The sequence below is a fragment of the Myodes glareolus genome, chromosome 17 (assembly GCF_982192425.1).
Source record: "Myodes glareolus chromosome 17, mMyoGla1.1, whole genome shotgun sequence".
NCBI lineage: Eukaryota > Metazoa > Chordata > Mammalia > Rodentia > Cricetidae > Myodes > Myodes glareolus.
In genome coordinates, this window is record NC_142042.1 from 62,652,539 (window position 1) to 62,671,845 (window position 19,307).

Genomic DNA, 19,307 nt, shown 5'->3' on the forward strand with positions numbered 1-19,307 from the left:
ACGTATTTATCACAGATACTCAAAAAAAAAAAAAAAAAAACAAGGATTCCTTTCAATGATTCATGATATATACTTACGCATGGTTTTTGTTTTTTAATTATTTATTTATTATGTACACAATATTCTGTCTGCGTGTATGTCTGCAGGCCAGAAGAGGGCACCAGACCTCACAGATGGTTGTGAGCCACCATGTGGATGCTGGAAATTGAACTCAGGACCTTTGGAAGAGCAGGCAATGCTCTTAATCACTGAGACATCTCTCCAGCCCGGTTTTTTGGTTTTTTTTTTTGTTTTAAAGATTTATTTATTTATTATGTATGCAACATTCTGCCTCCATGTATGCCCGCATGCCAGAGGAGGGCGCCAGATCTCATTACAGATGGTTGTGAACCACCATGTGGTTGCTGGGAATTGAACTCAGGACCTCTGGAAGAGCAGCCAGTGCTCTTAACCACTGAGCCACCTCTCCAGCCCCCTGGTTTTTTTTTTTTAAGATAGGATGTTAATATGCAGCCTGGCTGCTGTCCTTCAACTCACTATATTAGACAACCAAGCTAGCCTTCCTTGAACTCACAGAGCTCCACCTGACTCTACATCAGGAAGGCTAGGATTAAAGGCATGTACCACTACACCTGGCACTATCTTTTACTTAAAAAGAAAGTGGTATCAAATATGCAGTATTAAAAATGTATAAATTCTGTCAGGCAGTGGTAGTGTACACCTTTAATCCCAGCACTCGGAAGACAGAGGCAGATGGATCTCTGAGTTAAAGGTCACCCTGGGTTACACAAGGTTGATGATCGGTCATAAAAAAAAAAAGAAAGAGCCAGGTGGGGATGGCTCACTCCTTTATCCCAGTTCTTGGAGTCACAAACCTTTAATCCCAGCACTAGGGAGGTGGAGACAGGAAGGGATATGGCTGGGCAGAGAGGAATATAATAAGAGGAAACAGGAGTTTAAGGCATTTGGTCTGAGTACTTGTAGAAACAGGATACCCCATTCATTCTGAAGACTCCGTAAAGGTAAGAACTAGTGGTTAGCTATTCTGCTTCTCTGACCTTTCAGCAATATCTGACTCCAGATTTTTATTATTAAGATCAATTAGAATTCGTGATAGATCTGGTTTCTAACTTTTGGGGCACAAATTCACGAAAAAGTTACCGGCCTGTACTTTGGAGCCAAAGGCACAGCGCAGGGTTCCACACAGCAGGAGTCACCACCCTGGGGCTAGGTTTCCTTCCTTTTCTCCCAGGGGGCTGTGGGCTTTCCCTGGAACCCCATGCAGGCTTCTACTGTTCTATGCCGCAGCACTCAGTCTCACATCTTCCTCACCATCATCAGATTTGGTCAGACAATTGAGAATTCTTAAGGAGGGAAATTAGTTTAAAAAAAAAGAAAAGAGGGAGAACACTATTACAATGGGGAGTTAGGTCTCTGATTACATAATACATGATTTAAAATTGAAACAATCAAATCAGTTAAATGAAGATATAATTTAACCAACATTGACATGATGTTGTTATTTTGATAATCTTTATTGTTGGTTTGATAATTCTTGGTTTATCTTTAAAAAGCTTGTTAATGAGTGCCAAGATACAGGCCTTAGAGAAACTTATTAAAACAGATCATAAAGTTATTCAGATCCAGACAGAAGAATTTAAAGAACTAATTTCAGTGTTGCATTATAAGATCAGAGAAGAATAGCCTAAAGTTTTCAAAAAACCAACCTTTAATATATCCAGTCACCTCCTTATAGGAATTTCCAAATGACAGATGTCCTCAAGACTATTTAAGCACTCACTGGAATCCTATGGAAATGTTAGATTTAAGGAGATTCAAGGAAGTGATGGTCTCATACGGCATGCATTAATCTTTTGTGAAACAGATGTTAAACTCATGGTCAAAGCCGGGTGGCACATGCCTTTAATCCCAGCACGTAAGAGGCAGAGGCAGGTGGATCACTGTGAGTTTGAGGCCAGCCTGGTAACAGAGCAAGTTCTTCCAAGACAGGCTCTAAAGCTGCACAGAGAAATCCTGTCTTAAGAAACAAACAAACAAAACAAAAACTTGTGGTCAATTTGTAATAGAATTATCCCTCAAGACTAGAGAGACTTGGTTATAGCAGTCTTGGAGCCTAGTCCTCAATTACAATGGAGGACCTGGTAGAAAGATGAGGCTAAGGCCATTGAACAGCAAAGTAGGGCTAGAGGTATGGAAATCTCCCAAGACCAACTTCTTGGACAGGGAGATGATGCCAATGTAGAAATGCAATCTTTATATGATGACCACACAGTGGCTTTATGCTGTGCAGCAGCTTTGAATACTTGGGACAGAACTGAAGTAGGAAAGAAAATTGAGTCATTTACAGCTCTACAGAGCCCAAAAGAAACCTTCATGGACTTCTTACAAAGACTGACTTTAGCAGTAAATAGAATGACACCAAATTCAGAAGCTAGACTAATAATTGAATCTCTGGTCTTTGAAAATGCTAATTCACAATGCAAAAGGGCAATTAGACCATTAAAGCACCCTTGGAGGAATGGATCTGAGATACAATCAATACTGAATCTCATGACAATGATGTTAAGAGAGGTGATTTCCAGAGATTTGAAGAAAAATTGAAACATAAAGTGTTTCAATTGCAATAAACAAGTTCACCTGAAAAGGGATTGTGAACAGTATTTATAGAAACAATGTTTTTTCTAAGCATAATTCAAACAGAGCGCCCCTCCTTTCTGGATTATGCAGAAGGTGTGGCAAGGGTAGGCACTGTACTAATGAACGTAGGTCAACAAGGGGCAGTCAAGGTAATCTTCTGCCATTGGGAAATGCCTTGAGGAGCATCTTGCAGGCCCCCATGTCAAATTTGGATCAGTCATTTCCTATCATTATGGAGGAAACGCCTTCCCAGTTTACTATCTTTGTGGCAAAAATTAATCACTGGGCAAGAAAAGTGCCCTTACCTATGCTCTCCAAATTGGACAAGCAAGACCTAAAAGAGTGACTGCCAAACCTTGCCTGGACAAAGCAGGACAGTCCTTCAAAAACCCTTGCTTCGGGGCTGGAGAGATGGCTCAGAGGTTAAGAGCACTGACTGCTCTTCCAGAGGTCCTGAGTTTGATTCCCAGCAACCACATGGTGGCTCACAGTCATCTGTAATGAGATCTGTTGCCCTCTTCTGGCAAGCACACAAACAGAACAGTGTATACATAATAAATAAATAAATCTTAAAAAAAAAAAACCCTTGCTTCATAGAAAAGTCTGTCAAATATGCTAGGCCTGTAAGCTGAAGATGGATGCCCCAACACCACAGAAGAACCTTGGGTGACTGTCCAGGCAACTATTTCTGTCATATCTCACCTTTTTTGAAAGTTGTTTGCTTGCACTTCCTCCTTACTCAATCTTATTTCCTTCTCAGGTCTCTGAGGGAGTTGAAGACTAGATATAGTTTTCCTTGTTCATCAAACTCAGAAAAGAAACTCACTAAAGAGGTATAAAGTGTATAAGGTTGAGAAACATCAAAAGATAGTTTGGTTGGAAATGCAAGTTAGGATAGAAAGTGAATTAGGTATAACACTTTGGACTCACCAAGATAGGACAGATAACGGAATATTGTTTCTGAATCTTTCAAATGCAAATGGACTAAACATTGTTGAAGTATTTACTGCCTGTACATATTGTACACCGTTACTGTATATAATTTTTCTTAGTTATAACTTTTTTTAAACAAAAAAGGGGGAAATGTGGTGATATTTTATTTGTGCTGTTAACAAATAAACCTTGCCTGAAGATCAGAGTGCAAAGCTAGCCATACTAGTTAGCCATAGAGGCCATGCAGTGGTGGCACACATCTTTAATCCCAGCACTTGGGAGACAGAGGTGGAGGCACCTCTGTGAGTGAATTCAAGGCCACGCTGGGTTACACTGATCAACACAGTCTAAAAGAGCCAGACTGTGGTAGTAGAGCCAGGTAGTGGTAGTTCACACCTTTAAGGTGTGAGACAGGAATTCAAGGCATTCAGTATAAGGACTTGTAGACAAGATGCCCTATTCGGATTATGAAATCCATGATAATTAGTGGCTAGCTGCTCTGCTTCTGATCTTTCAGCCATTTACGCCAACATCTGATTCCTTCAGAGGGAACTCAGTGCTGTAGGATACACATCCTTGCTATCCGACAAGATGTTCCAGATTTATCTCACACATTTCCTGCCCTTGACCTAGAACCCACCATGTCTCCAAGGAATAATATTGGTGAGGGGCAAAACACAAGACTATAATCTAGATGCTAGAGGCTTCTCTGCTCATTTTGAAAATAAACTACCTTACAGGTATGTTAGTTATCCTCAGTTTTGCTTCTATGTCATCTCAAAGAAAAAGTCTGTATCTACAACATGTGTTCTAGAACCTTAAAAGAAAATCTCCTGAAAATCTTACTGGAAATGCCCCCTTCTGATGAGTAACTTAAATTACTCAAACTTATGTAATTAGATAGCTACTATGCATATGTTATATGTATGTGTGTCTGTTTCTGTTCAAGTATGTATGGATGTCATCCTCAGGAATGTCATCTACCTCCTTACAGAAAGGATTTCTCATTGGCCCGGAGAGCAATAATTAAACTAGACTGGCTAGCTGTGGGCCCCAGGGATGCCTCCTCAATCATCACCAGTGTCTGGTATCTATCACCCCACCCTGCTTTCATTCTTAGACCATCATATTGTATGTATTCCCTTCCCCTCCCCCAAAGAAAGACCTAGACCATTTTCCCTCTTGGCATCATTTATACATAGTTAAGAAAATTTAAGGGGCTGGAGAGATGGCTTAGCAGTTAAGAGCACTGGCTGTTCTTCCAGAGGTTCTGAGTTCAATTCCCAGCCAACTACATAGTGGCTCACAACCGTCTGTAATGAGATCTGGTGCCCTCTTCTGGTCTGTAGGCATATATGCAAGGCAGAACACTATATACATAAAAAAATCAATTTTAAAAAATCTTTAAAATAAATAAAAGAAAATTTATGTAGCTAGGTGGTGGTGGTACACACCTTTAATCCTAGCACTTGGGAGTTACAAGTAATTTTAAAGTCCTTTAAAAATTATTTTTAAAATGTCTTATGGTGGACTGGAGAGATGTCTTAGAGGTTAAGAGTTGCTCTTCCAGAGGACCCAGGTTCAACTCCCAACATCCACGTGGCAGCTCTTAACTGTCTATAACTTCGGTTCCAGGGATTAGACACCCTCACACAGATACACATGTAGGCTAAACACCAAAGCACATAAAATAAAAAAAAAATAAATTCAAAGGAAAAATTTTGTGGTTTTTGTTATTTTGCCCCCCTTTTTAAAAATTCTTTTAAGCCGGGCAATGGTGGCGCATGCCTTTGTTCCCAGCACTCAGGAGGCAGAGGCAGGTAGATCTCTGAGAGTTCGAGGCCAGCCTGGTCTACAAATCAAGTTCCAGACTAGCCAGGGCTACATAGAGAGACCTTGTCTCAAAAAAGAAAGGGGAAAGAAAAATAGGGTTGGAGAGTACAGAAGGGGACTCCTGCATGTGGAGACTTCCTCCCAGACCCCACTGGCACAAACATCTCTTTTCTTAATCAGAGAAGTTAAAGTGGTTGCTTTCTGACTCAGGCAGAAAACAGCAGCAAAGGATCCTGCAGGTGTCATTTTTAAGAGGAAAAGGTAGGTCTGTGTTAGAATGGGGTAGGATGGGTGGTAAAGGAGATGCAGGATGAGGGGGAAAGGGGAAAGGGACAAAGGACTGCCTCTGGATAGAGAGGAGACAGACGTGGCACAGAGGCAAATGGTGGTTTATAAAGATAAAGGGGAACCCCGTGTTAGGATGTGTTTAATTTTAACTGGGTTTGTTAATTGGATGAATCAATGAGGGCTTCTGATTGCTGGACTTTGGTAGTCCATCTCAGGAGGAAGAAGTGGTCAAACAAGGGAATAGACCATTGGACGGTGGTGGCGCATGCCTTTAATCCCAGCACTTGGGAGGCAGAGGCAGGCTCACCTGTGAGTTTGAGGTCAGCCTGGTCTACAGAGCTGGTTCAGAACAGCTAGGGCTGTACAGTGAGAAACCCTGTCTCGAAATACAAAAAAAATAAAAAAACAAAACAAAAAAGACATTGGTGGCTAGCTCTAAAAATGTAATTTAATGGTTTTTAGCAAGGCAGAGGAAACAGGGAAGAAGCACAAGGCTTTCTTCTCCCATGCTCAAGTGGGCTAGTGGCCCTTTAACTACCATTATCTTTTAGGCTAGTTAACAATTTAGGCTGAATTTCTTAAGTTTCCCTAATGCTAGAAGCAATTATCATGAGACACACACACACACACACACACACACATTTTTCAGACACTAAAAAATAAAAATCAGAAAAAAAGAAATGAAGGGGTTGTTTAAGAGACAAATTAATCCATTATTAACATCTTAGCAAACTAGCTGGTTTCTGTATTTTGCAGTAATTATACTGGTAACACAATCTTTATGCACTCAATAGGCTTTAGCAAGGTAACTCACACAGTCCTATCAGTAATATCCAGTCTTATCTTTGGCATGGATGATTCATCCTATCATCCATGATAGAGCATTTGCCTAGCATGTGCTGGGTCCTCATTTCAATGCTCCGCATGCTGTAACTTGTATTTTGGTAGGTTCTTTTTACTTCTACATTAAAAAAAAATTTTTAATTGTACATCGGTGAGAGCAGATGCATGTGTTCTGTATGTGTGCAAAGGTCAGAACCAAGTGCCAGATGTCCTCTCCTATTATTCACCCCAAACTTGGAGCTAGCATCTTCTTGGCTAGGCTGGAAAGCCACTTAGCCCCATAGATACTTCTGTCTCCAATGCCAGCAAAGCTGGAGCTACAAGTATGTACAGGCTCCCCAGCTTGTCACAGTGAGTGCTAGGATTTCAACTGCTGAGCCATCTCTCCAGCCCCTACCCTTGTACTATCTCACACTGTATATTGATTATGTGGAGAGCACCAAGTTATGCCTACCTTCCAAATGAATTTTCATCATGCCATTTTAAAGATTTCACACACCATGTAATCTCCCAATCTCTCCCCGTCACACACACACCCCTTCTGTAGTTTTGAGGCTTTCTCCAGGACACCCTGAACTCAAGTCAATCCTTCTGTCTCAGCCTTTCACTGTGATTACCAGCATGGTGCCACCACAACCAACCACTTATTTTTATAAATTATTTTTATTTTCTGTGAATTGATGTTCTGCCTGCACATTTGTCTGTGTGAGGGTGTCAGATCTTGGAATTACAGACAGTTGTGAGCTGCCATGTGGGTGCTGGAGATTGAACCCAGGACTTCTGGAAGAGCAGTCAGTGCTCTTAACCACTGAGCCATTAATCCCTCAAACTACATTTTTAAACTCATAGTTATTAATTATGGCTATTATTTTTTTAAAGTTTGCCAAATCCTGGGACAATGTTAAAATTCAAACTGTTAAGTTTTTCAGAATTCTAATTTTCCTTTAATCTTATCAATGGAAACAAACGTCAACTGTTTTCCTAGTACTGACAAAACTCACTCCATTCATCCAGAATGAACACTGACGTGTCAAGTCTAGTCTGTCAGTCATCCTTCCAGGGGAAAAGGCAACTCTACGAAGAAACAGGCGGCTTACAGCAACTCAATCCCACAGAAGCGTTTCCTCATGACAACAATCCCACCTTCAAAGAGGTGGGCAAGACCTTCATACAACAGTGTTGTGACTGCTACTGTTTTCTGATTGAATCTGAGCCCCCTCCTCCACAGGAAGGAACTTATATGTAGTGTTTTAAGCTTCATCAAAAGCTTGTAGCTGAGAAGGCTGTAGTCCTAGTGGGGAAGCTACAGTTGTTATTTTGCTACATGGCCATTATATACCCACCAAATGACCTTCTAAACATGTATGTTTATGCACACAGTGCTGCTGTCAGCTCTGGTCAGAGAAGCATTTTTCTGCAATGTTTCATCATGCATTTCATTATGCAAAGATTCATCACTGGCCAAAGTGCTAATAAGAGGCTGAAGAAGGTGGCTCAATTCTACACGGACCATCTCTATGGCCCACTCCGAGACCAGGGAGCATCACAGAGAAGCAGAAAGAATGTTCAGAGGGCTGCGGCTCACTGACATGCACTCTAACTCACGGCAATTGTGATGGCCTGCACAAACCTGCACACGGCTATGCCAACACGCCATCGTGAAAGGGAAGGGGATCAGAACCCCACCCTCGTCTCTAGTCAGTTAATGTACTGGGGTAAGAAGAGATTTTCATCATGGTAAGTTGCTCATTTCCTGTAATCAAGACTAATTAAACTCACCCAGGTCACCCATCCCCATGGCCAAAAAGACAGGAAGGTAGGAGGGGGCTTGAGGGAGGGGATCAGGAGGAGTGGGAGGGGAAGAGAGGGTACTGGGGTGTGAATACGATCAAAATACATTACACACATGCACGAAAATGTCATAATGAAATATATACTCATATATAATTAATGCATGCTAATGAAATACTTTAAAAATAGTTCCACAGACAATATAAATGCTTTATATGTGCTTTTCATTTTTATTAGATTCTTAAAAACTAAAGATACACTCCAAAGTTGAAATTTAATTAGTATCAACAGTCTCATGATAAGCTGCCCAATCTCCATCAAGGGCACTCTCAAGTCAGCACATCAGCCTATGGTGCTACTGCCTTGCTTTTACCTAAACTACTTTAAAATCACCAGTGCAAAAGTCATGGGAGAAAAACAAAAAACCCTTAGTTATAATTCAGAAAAGTTATGGCCTCAAAGCTCCTCTGACAGGGTCTGAGGGGTATCTCCTGAGATCAGTTAACCACAAAGTGAAAATTCCTAGATTACATCCCCCATTCAAGATGGAGTGGCAACTCTTATGTCCCTGTCTGCTCTCAAAGTCCACTCTGTTTTATTTCGATTTGACATATTCCTCAATATAGTAAGGGGACAGAATCTAATTATTTTAACATATTTTGATCGTCTTTCTACAGAACCAGTAATTCTTAACGTCCCGATTATCTCAGTTATGAGTGCCAATTGTAAAGACAGCATTGGCCCTACACCCTGCCCAAAAACAAAAAAGTTATGGAATGCCCATTGTAAGGATGGCATTGGCCCTCCACCCTACCCAAAAACAAAAAACAAAGAAAACTTTGAGGCACAAAGCCCTTAAACTCCACGTTTAACAATCCCCGAAACACTTTTTTTATGCACTCTAAAGTTAAGAACGACTAGGATCAATAAGTCATCGTCCAAGCTCCTAGTTTCCAGAACAAGGTCTGGGAAGCCACTGTTCAAGCTGCAGCACCCTCCTTCTTCCCCTTCATCTGGGGAAATTCCTTTTAAACCATTTTTTTGGAGGCGTTTTGTGCTACAAAGGGAGGTGAACAGAAGTGTGGGAAAAGGGGCTATCCTCTGCACTGTTCTGTAATGTAATCTCCATTTCCTCCTCGAAAACGAAAAGGCCAAAGACTCTCAGCTTTTTCTGAAGGCTTAAAACAAGTGAGAGGAGAAACGTGCAGTGTTAGTGACAGTTTGAAAGAATTCCACAACCCGGGAGAGGAAACCGGGATCACGGGCAGAAACCAGGGAAAGCAGGTGGCTCAATGACATTATTCCTTTTCAGTAGGTGTTGGGAATCTAAAGAAAATAGTCCTTGGGCTAAACATGGCGCCTACAGCGGCAGGACATAATCACCAGAAAATAGATTCTGCCCCATACCATTCTGTAAATCAAGGCGCCATCCTTGCATAAATTTGGGGGCCGAGGGAGGAGACTTCAACTAGCTGCAGAGGCTTGGGATGTCCTCGCAGCCGGAGCGGGATTACATAACACAGGGGACCGGCAGAGCAGTCGCTCGCTTCCCTCCTCCCGCTCAAAGCCAGCGCTCACGCCTCCACGCGTGGGGGCGGCGGGAACCCCGCGCTCCGCCGCTCCCTCCGCAGCTGCGGCCCCGCGTGCCAGGCCCCCATCCCCAGCGACCGCCGCCCGCGCCCGCGCCGCCCACTCCTCCGAGACGCTCGCGCCCGGCGCGCTTGCGGACGTCGGCGGTGCGCGGCCGTGGGGCGCGAACGCGCGCGGCCCCGCCAGGGGGAAGGGGGCGGCGGGGCATCCCCGGGCCTCGGCCACCGTCGGCCGGGGCGCGCGGCTCCATGGCCGGAACGCGCGCGCGTGCGCGCGCACACACACCCCCGCGCCGCACCCCGCGGCCGCCGCTGCCGTGGGCCGCGCCGCCACTCGGGGGCCGCGGAGGCGCGCCCGGCCCCTCCCCCACCCCCGCGCGCGCCCCATCCCCCCCTCTCATTGTCTCGCTTCGGAACGCCTCGCCCAGCGAAAAGATAACGGAACCCCCGGGAGAAGGGGGTGGGGAGCGCCGGGGCTCGCTCTCTCACTCACCTCCCGTGGTCGTCGCCGCCGGTAGTCTGACCCGAGGAAGGCGCCGTCGCCTTAAAGGGACCTTGCACCCGGCGCCGGGAGTAGGGGGTGGGAGCAGGGGAGGGGACGGGGGCTCTGGGGGGAGACGCAGAAGAGGGAACCGTTGAAAGCTCCTCTCCCCGAGGGTGAAAGGAAGCCTCCCTCGGGTTCGAGTGATTGGGGTGGATTTTTTTCCCGAGGGGGGGCGGGGGGCCCCGAGGGAGGGGGTGGGGGGGCCAAGGAATGCGGCTCCGCGTACGGGAGCTGGCGCGGGGGAGAGAGACGCCGACTCCCCCCACCGACCCTCTCGCCCCGCGGAGGGATATCTCTCGTCACTTCCGCCCTCCCCTTCTCGTGCTCTTTCAATTGGCTGGAGAGTGTGCTACGTCATCGCTCATCCTAGCCCTGGTCCGGGCTTCTTTTCTAGTCAAGTTTGTCTGGTCCTGCAAATAAATAAAAAGATTGCATGGAGAAAAGAATAATTAGCTTCACAAGCAGTGTCCAAATTTTGCTGAGAAAAATGGGACTCCCAAAGAAAATATTTCCCAATTTACTTTCTTAGACTTTCCAGAGGAATTTGGACTCTCCCTTACTTTCCACTTAAGGTTTATTCCCAATCCAAGGGAACTTCATGCCACAGCAAGATGGTGAGTCCCAATGGCTCCAACAACTGTTGTTGCAACAAAGAACAAGATAACACTCTTCTTTAAGCCACACTTGCCCCATAACTTTCTGTGACAGAGGCCTTGTCTAAAGGAGATACTTTTTACTTGGTTTTGGTTTTGGGTTTTGTTGTTGTTTTGGGTTTTTTTGTTTTGTTTGGTTTGGTTTTTTTCTTTCTTTCTTTCTTTTTTTTTTTTTTTTTTTTTTGAGACAGGGTCTTTCTACAGAACCTTGGCTGTCCTGAAACGCACTATGTAAAACAGGCCGGCCTCGAACTCACAAAAATATGCCTGCCTCTGCTTCCCTAGTGTTGGGACTAAAGGTATACACCATCACACCTAGCTAAATGAATATGTTGAAAACCCATTTACTGTAAAGCTTTTCTGGGTTTTGAAGAGAAAATCCTTGGGATTGATTATCGAGGTTATTCTTCTGGTGGGAACTGCTTCGAAACCATTGTGAACAGGCTCGATAGAGGTTCCCCAGTCTCGGGAACCACAGATTGTATGGCCTGTTGAATTGGTTCAAACAAATTGATTAGTCCATTCAAGATTATCACTTTTTCACATGAACATAAACTAACTTCTGGTAGTTAAAAATTTTGTCTTTTGTGTCCTGAGATGATAAAATTTTAGTGTTTTCCTTGGAAATTTGAGAATGATCTTTAAGTCATACATTGACACTTGCTCCAAATCAACTTCTAAGCAAAGGTTCTTGGTTCAGGGATGGGTAGATCCAGAGCCATAGTCACTCCTTTGTATGTATTCTCTAAGCTACCAGGCAGTCACTTGCAGCCAGTGAAAGATAGCTCAGCAAATTGTATCATGTTTTATTGACCAAAAAAAGCCATTATTCCATCATTCTGAAGATGTGTCCTGTACCACTGATGTACCATTAATTCAATATTCATTCCCTGTGTTTCCTGTCCCAAGCACTGTTCTCAGTGCTAGGAATACAGTAATCAACAAACTTCCTGAGGCTGGAGAGATGCCTCACTGGATAAGAGTTGCTTCTGCCCTTCAAGAACATCAGAATTCAGTTCCCAGCACTCCATCCTGCTCACAACTGCCTATTCCCCCAGCTGCAAGGATCCAGTGCCCTCTTCTGGTCTGATTGTCATCTACACTCATGTACATACCCTCCACCCCACCCCCCATATATAATTAAAAATAAAACCATAAAAATAATCATGAATTTATTTGTTTAATTAAAGCATAAAAATGTAGAAAACACGGGATGGTGGTAGTGTACCCCTTTAATCCCAGTCCTGGGGAAGTAGAAGCAGGCAGATCTCTGTGAGTTTTAAGTCAACCTGGTCTAGAAAGTGAGTTCGAGGACAGCCAGAGCTACATAGGGAGACCTTGTCTTGAAAAAGCATATGTGTGTGTGTGTGTGTGTGTATACATATATGTGTGTATATACGTATATATATATATACACACACATATATATACATATATATGTGAGAAATCCACATATATTTGGATATATATTGGAGAGAGAGAGAGAAATCCACAAAGCCTTGTATATGTGACACAGATATAAGAGATGGTAAACATGCACATGATAAACTCCTCCACCAGTTATTATTAAATATCAAGTAGCCCCGAAATTTACTGGTTAAAAATTATGATTTTCTTATCTCACATGATTCAGGAAGGTGATTGGCTAAGCAGAAGATTCTCATTTGTCTCTTATATGGTGGTAGGTACTGCAGTCATCTCAAAAGCTTCCATACATGTCTGGAAGTTGGCACTATTGCACTGGACAGCAGCTGTGGCTGTTGACCAGAATACTTAGAAATGGCCTCTCTATGTGACCTTGGCTTCCCCATATCAGGATGACTGCAGGCCTCAAAATGACCAGGTAGAGACTGATGGCTTTTTTGACCAGGATGCTTATCTGCTTCCTAGGAAGGCAAACCGCCAAGTGCCACATGAGTAAGTAGTATGTGGTTTGGTAAATGCTATGGCAATGGGTGGATTCCGGGATGGGTGGCTGGTGCAGGGGATGGTAGGGAAGGGACTAGTTTGTTGTTGTTGTTGTTGTTTGCTTGTTAGTTTTGTTTTTTAATTAATTTATTTGCTGTTGTTTTTACATCCCAAACAAAGCTTCCCCTCCCCTCTTCTCAGTTCCTCCCTCCTCCAGGCCCGACTCCACTGCCCCCATCCTATCCACTGTTTCTGAGAAGTGACTGCTTAGGTGGAGCTGTTGGAGAAAGCCTTGTTAAAGCAGCATGTGGGCAAAAATCTGAAAAGAATGAAGCAGAGTTCAGGATTTAGTCCTGATGAAAGCAAAACCACTGGCGGATTTCAACTCCCTCCATAAGTGAAGTGGTCTGCTGCTTTTAAAGATCTCTCTGACTGTTTGTGGGAGGGACTGACAGGGAAACCAAATAGGATATTACTGTATTCATCCTGGTGGACCAGGATGGCAGAGGTGAAACCACCTCTTTAGCTGAGTGAGTTCTGAAATTTTTTCTTGTTTTGTTTTGTTTTTTACTTTCCCATAACCTATCTTTTTTCTGTCATTTGGTCTGTGCTCTGGGAGACACCTTTGACCCACAATAGCTAACAGAACTGTGGGAATGATGGTGCTATGACTTCCAAAAGGAAAAAAAGGAAGAAAACATGCTGGACATAGAAACGGAGACCTTTGGAGGACTGGGTGAGCAAACTGAGGGTGAACATCAGCAAGCAGCTACGGAAAGGATCGGACACCACAGTGCTCAGAATTAATGAGCAGTTCAGTAATGGATAGCTGAGGGACAAAGGCATTTTGTAGCCAGAGGAAGCTGCAAAGTAAGTACCACTTCAGGGCACTAGAGCACCATTTCAGAAGGGGCTGGACAAGCTGGGCATGGCGGCACCGACTAGCAATCCTGGGACTTAGAAGTGAAGGCAGGGGATCAAGAGTTCATCCTCAGCATACAGTGAGTATGAACTGGGCAAAAAAAGAGAAGAAAACTCTCCAGCCCGTGTCGTCGCCGTAATAAGAGGGACTGTCTGTTAATTTGGACAGTGCTGGGGCATTGGGGTGTCAGCACGTAACACGTGGGGTTCTGGGATGAGAAGACTGATGGCCTGTCTGTCTTCTGAACCGTCTTGACTACGATGAGAAATGAAAGCAAGAGAACAAAAGAAGCAAACCCTTAGAAATCAGGTCACACGCGCCTCTGAAGCATCCAGGGAAGGGTCTGGACCACACTGTAGTTCGATTTACTGAAGAAATGAGATCCTCATAATAACACCCCTTTAAAACACACACACACACACACACACACACACACACACACACACACACACACACACACCAATCTTCAGTAGCCAGATTAGAGACAGTGAATCCTTTCCGTCTGGGTTTCTAGGTAAGGAAATTGGAGGCTAATGGCAGCCCCCAGTGGAGCATTTCACAATTAGACAGCAAGTGAGAGGTTCCTGTCCACTTGTTTGCTTCCTTGAATTACGGTGCTGCCACAGGTGTCACTTGGAAAGTGTCAAATGCCCCCAACAAAGGCACAAAGGCAGAGGCAACCTCTGTGGTGTCCTTCTGCTAACACACAGACCCAGTCACTGAGGTTCAGCGTGAGGTGGACCAGGAGGAGCGGCTGTGGGCAATGTGCTTGGGAGTGGAAAGGATGCCAAGACCCTCAGGGTGGGAGAAGCTGAAAAGTGAAGCGACTTCGTTCTGGGAAATGTAGTAGGAAGAAGGAAAACAACAAGAATTTTCATCATCTGAGCAGCTCCTAAACTGGATTAACATCTACTGCCCTGAGTCTGGGAAGAAGTCAGCACCTCTGAGCCGCAGGAGGATGGAGGATGCCAAACCCCACAGGGAAATCACCAGGAAGTAACCGGCTACTGGAGCTCCTTTTAGCAGCCCCAGAATAATGAGCTTAGGCGCTGTGGCTGGCTTTCATTTGCAGATACCACCTTAAATGCAAGGGGCTCCGGAGCTGAGGAAAAGAAACTGAAAGATTGGGTTTTGAAAGAAAGGGAGATTACTCATTAGATTTTAGCAAGAAGCAATTAAAGGTCTCTAGCTTCAAAATGTATTTTGCAAAAATTCACGAGAGCAACTTCATCAGCCATCAAGATTTCACTGTGAATCCCTGCCTGATTTCATAGGTGATAATGACTTAGTGTGGCTTCATCTTAATATTATTTAAGAGACACCCACAAGCAAAACTATGCTGTTGCTATGGAGCTGGCCAGGTGTGATTACCTAGTAATTTAATTAATGTTATAAAGCTTCATGGAAATATAAATTGTATTATTTGATAGATACTTGATGTCTGACTGGCTCATATTATAATGGACTGCTGAGAAAAAAATTAATGATTTTCCTCTTTTTCAAGTTAACAATATTTGCATTTTAATACAGCCATGAATAATTTCCAGAAAGCAACCAAGAAAAGTAAATAATTTACCAGCTCATTCTTTCAAAGGATTTGAAGATTAACCATTGTAGATGAGATGCAGTTCTTGAAAATCTAGGTTCACAGGTTTGTGGTGTGCATAGAGGTCAACCTTCTTTTGGAGGTGTTTGTCTCTGTCTCGTCTGTGTGTGTGTCTGCGTGTGTTTCTGTCTCTCTTTCAGTTAAATTCACAATATGTAGTCCTGGCTCTCTTCAGACTAGCTATGAAGACCAAACTGGTCTAGAATTTGGAGGGATCCTTCTGCCTCAGCCTCGGGAGTTATAGGATATCATTCTCCACTGGTCCCTTGTTATTGAGGATGTACAGCAAAAGCAGAAAGAGAAAGGACGCCATTGCCCATGGCAGCGAAAGAATCCATTTGGAATGCCTTTTTTTAGTTCCCTGAAACAAAAGGTAATAAAATCTGAAGACATATGCCAGACAAGATTTTTACATATTAAAAAGAAAGAAAGAAAGAAAGAAAGAAAGAAAGAAAGAAAGAGGGACTGGAGAGATGGCTCAGAGGTTAAGAGCATTTACTGTTCTTCCAGAGGTCCTGAGTTCAATTCCCAGCAACCACATGGTGGCTCACAACCATCTGTAATGAGGTCTGGTGCCTTCTTCTGGCCTGCAGGCATACATGGAAGGAATGTTGTATACATAATAAATAAATAAATAAATCTTTAAAAAAGAAAGAAAGAAAGAAAGAAAGAAAGAAAGAAAGAAAGAAAGAAAGAAAGAAAGAGACAGTATCTCAATACTCATGGTGATCCTCCTGCCTCGGTGTCTCAAGTGCTTGGAATGCACCAGCACACATGGCTTAAAATAATTTTATAGAAGAAAAACAACTTCACTTTCTTCTGTCCAGGAAGTAATTCTTGTTGCTGAGCCTGGGTAAGCGCAGTTGTGCCATGACAAATGCCAACCTCTTTCCTCCCCAGCTGCCTGGCAGGTGTCTACCTCCTCTTCCAGTATGCCGAGACCCTGTTTCTAGCCGAGAAGAATGATTTTTCTAAACCTTTTCTACATTGTGAACTCCTCAATCATCTTTTTTTTTAAAAAAAGATTTATTTATTATATACACAGTGTTTTGCCTGCATGGTCACCTTCACGCCAGTGAAGGCACTAGATCTCATTACAGATGGTTGTGAGCCACCATGTGGTTGCTGGGAATTGAACTCAGGACCTCTAGAAGTACAGCCAGTGCTCTTAACCACTGAGCCATCTCTCTAGCTCCCCCCCTTAATCATCTTAATGAAGAGGATAGACTATCTTTCCCAGAAAAAATGCACACTTGAACAGACATTTTCAGAACCTTCAGACCTGAGGCCCATTTGTAGGTGTGCTGACCCTGAGGAAAGAAAGCGCCCAACCAGGTTCTAAGAACCTCCCAGAGAAACGACGCTTTTCCTGATTATCTAGGGCTTGTGTAGCCAAAGAACTGAAGACCGGTCTGCTAACAGGTGGTTTCTCACTATTATTACTATCGCTCACATAGGATATTATTTCATATCTGGAATGTCAAGGAGCCTCTAGAGAACACAGATGACCAGATGGCTCGGCTCCTTCAGTGAGCGGAATTGATTGATTGTCTTTGGCATTGAGGGAGGTTGCTCAGATTCTATATCCCTGCAAATATGGTGGCTCTTTTGGAAAACCTGGCCCTACTCCCATGACCAATGCCTTGACTTTGAGTCAAGAAATATTCGTGCAGACCACTCTGCATTTTGAAGAACCTGACCTAGCCAGGCAGTGTTGGCACATGCCTTTAATCTCAGCTCTCAGGAGACAGAGGCAGGTGGATCTCTGTGAGTCTGAGGTGAGCCTAGGCTACAGAGTAAGTTCCAGGACAGGCTCCAAAGCTACACAGAAAAATCCTGTCTTGAAAAACAAAACAAATAAACAAACAAAAACGAACGGGCTCTGACTTGTTTTTATGGTCAACCTGATACAACCAAGCATTTCCTAGAAGAGGGAGTCTCAACCTAGGGAGTGCCCAGATCAGACTGGCCTGTGGCCATGTCTGTGGGAAATTGTCGTGACTGTTGATTGATATGGGAGGGCTCAGCCTACTGCAGGCAATGCTACCCCTGAGCAGATGGTCCTAGGATTTATAAGAAGCTGAAAACAGAGGACCAAACGAGCAAGCCAGTAGGCAGTGTTACTCCAAGTTTTTGCTTCAGTTCCTGCCTCTAGATTCCCACCACGAATTCCTGTCCTGACTTCCCTCAATGACTGACTGTTATCCTGAAGTGTAATCTGAAATAAACCTTTTCCTCTCAAGTTACTTTTGGTCATGACGTTTATCACAGCAACAGCAAATCTGGACACCTTTCTTGCAGCTGAAGTTAGACTTCAAGAATGAATTTGGCTCAGAGCATTTAAAAGTTAATCCAAGTCAGGCAATGGTGGTGCACACCTTTAATCCCAGCACTCAGGAGGCAGAGGAAGTCGATCTTTGTGAGTTTGAAACTGGTCTAGTCTACAGAATGAGTTCCAGGACAGCCAGGGCTAACAGAGAAACCCTGTCTCAAAAAACAAAACAAAAGTTTAATTAATTAATTAAAAGGTTAATTCAAAAACTACTGTCCTGGTGGTACACACCTGTAACCCCAATATTCAGGAAGGCTGAGGCAGTAAGGTCACAGGGTCACAGTCAGCCTGAGCTACGTAGAGAGTTCTAGGACAATCTGGGATAGAGATCCTATCTCACTAAACACACACACAAAAATTTACTTGCTTCCCATTAGTTAGGAGGTACGCCTCTGTCTTAGCTACTGTGCTACTGCTGTGAAGAGATATCATGACCAAGGCAACTATTATAAAAGAAAGCGTTTAACTGGAGGCTTGCTACAGTCCGTGGTCATCATGGTGGGAAGCAGACAGGCATGGTGTTGGAGCAGTAGCTGAGAGCTTTACATTCTGATCCATAGACCTCGGGCAGAAAGAAAGAGAGTGAGACACTGGGCCTGGCATGGCTTTTGAGATTTCAAAGCCCATCCCCATAGACACACCTTCTCTAACATGGCCACACCTCCTCCTCATCTTTCTCAAACAGGTCTATTAACTAGGGACCAAACCTACAAACATATGGGCCTATAGGGGCTATTCTCATTCAAACCACCATAGCCACCAGTGGAAGCAGCCTAGATCCCAGAGTCAACCCATGGAATACAGCTGCACTAATAAGTTACCCAGAACATACTGGGTTTTCCTACATAACAACAAAATCTTCATTGTTAATGCAGCATATCCTACATATACTGACTAGCGCATTGGCATAAAGGTTGAATTTTAGGTCTTGGAATGTAGCTCAGGCTAGTTCTTAGCTTGAATATATGAGGTCCCACATATACACATACACATACCACATATACACATACACACACTCAGTAAACACATACGTGTTTAAAAAGCTTAAATACATGTATAATATATAAGGTGCCCAGACCAGAACCTAGTTTACAGTAGTTACTCACAGTGGTAGCTCTTATTATTATTACTTAGAGTAGTGTACATCGTAATAAGAATTTGACAGAATATAACAAAATTCAATCTTACTTATGGATGACAGGCTTTCCATTCTAATTCTTTCCTGATTCCATCTCTGGGTAACTCTTGTAAATAGTTCATATCTTGAGTTCAAAAGTCTTTTGTGTGTGTGTGTGTGATGTGATATGTGTGCATGCATGTTTGCATATGTGTAGATATTTGTATGGGGGTTCTTATGCACATGCTGTGCATACTAGCATGGAGGTTTGATATCTGGTGTCTTCCTCT

The 19,307-nt window shown here is 43.5% G+C and overlaps 1 protein-coding gene across 5 annotated transcripts in view; it reads right to left on the minus strand.

Moving 5' to 3' along the window:
- Positions 1 to 19,307, minus strand: part of Pogz (pogo transposable element derived with ZNF domain) — a 59,579-nt gene that overhangs the window by 34,767 nt on the left and 5,505 nt on the right. For 3 of the 5 annotated variants that reach the window (XM_087897787.1, XM_087897788.1, XM_087897786.1), the window contains exon 1: positions 10,429 to 10,661. The exons of 1 other annotated variant lie outside the window; for it this stretch is intronic. The gene's annotated coding sequence lies outside the window, so the exon portion shown is untranslated. Of the gene's footprint in view, positions 1 to 1,161; positions 1,330 to 10,428; positions 10,662 to 19,307 lie in introns of those variants that run through there. One more of the 5 variants, XM_085678017.2, reaches the window with a different exon arrangement.